The sequence below is a fragment of the Myotis brandtii genome, unplaced genomic scaffold (genome assembly GCF_000412655.1).
Source record: "Myotis brandtii unplaced genomic scaffold, ASM41265v1 scaffold947, whole genome shotgun sequence".
NCBI classification, from domain to species: Eukaryota; Metazoa; Chordata; class Mammalia; order Chiroptera; family Vespertilionidae; genus Myotis; species Myotis brandtii.
The window spans coordinates 240,270-241,567 of NW_005371908.1; positions in this window are offsets into that span (position 1 = coordinate 240,270).

Consider the following 1,298-nt stretch of genomic DNA (forward strand, 5'->3'; position numbering starts at 1 on the left):
GGCCCTTCCTACACTGCTCAGGGCCCACACGGGGCCTACCTCGGAGTGACCTGGGTGCCAATGATGTTCCCAGGACCCAGGCTGCTGGGCGCCAATGTATGCAAATTAACCACCATCTTTGTTGGGTTGATTTGCATACTCATTTTTTAAAAAATATATTTTATTGATTTTTTACAGAGAGGAAAGGATAGGGATAGAGAGTTAGAAACATCGATGAGAGAGAAACATCTATCAGCTGCCTCCTGCACGCCCCCCACTGGGGACGTGCCCACAACCAAGGTACATGCCCTTGCCCGGAATCGAACCTGGGACCCTTGAGTCTGCAGGCTGATGCTCTATCCACTGAGCCAAACCAGTTAGGGCTTGCATACTCTTTTGATTGGCTGGTGAGCATAGCAGAGTGACACCAATTTGCATGTTTCTCTTTTATTAGTGTAGATTAGTGTAGATGATTGATTAAATCATTGCCCATTGTTCCACCTCCAGCTCCTCTCCCCTCCTCTGAAGTTAGCTTGGGGAGTAGATGGGACTGAAGGTTCCAACCCTCTAATCACTTGGTTGAGTCCCCAAGAAATCAGCCCCCAAACTTAGGTTACCTGAGGTCTTTCCAAGTGTCATGTCATTAACACAACAAAAGATGCCTTTATTGCTATCAGCAAGAGCTCTGTGCCAGGAATGGGGATGAAGACCAAATATATATTTTTTATTATAAATCATATCACAGTGTGCATATTGTAAATGGTAGTGACTATAAATGGCACCTTTCAAGGACTGCTTTCTAAAAAGGGCACCCCATATTAGAACTGTGGGCTTCTGTGGAATACTTGGAACCCATTGATAAAGATTTTATTTTTCCTAAATAATTATATCACAGGCTGGAGCCATGGGCATAGCAGGTCATGCCCAGAAAATGGTAGCTTTTCAGTTTAGGGAAAGATAACTACTCGCTGATCCAGAGCAGTTAAATTTTTTAAAAAGTAATTGCATCTCTCAAATAACTGTTCTTCGATTTTCACATTGCTTTCCTCTGTAGGCACAGCCAAAGAGAAGGTTCCGAGTTCTCCACTGGGGGCGCGGGGTTTTCTGAGACTCTGCTGGGGAGACACTGAAAATCATGTGGACGGGAACTTTCACCCAAGTGTTTTCATGGGGCCCAGGATCGGAGTCGCAGCAGACAGCTGGTGGGACGGATGTTTTGAGTGTTTGAAAGGCGCAGGCGGCTGTGGGCGGAAGGCTGGAAAGAGCAGGATTTGGGGGGAAGGGCGGCCAGGACGGCTCCCGCGGCGGGTGCTCCGGGA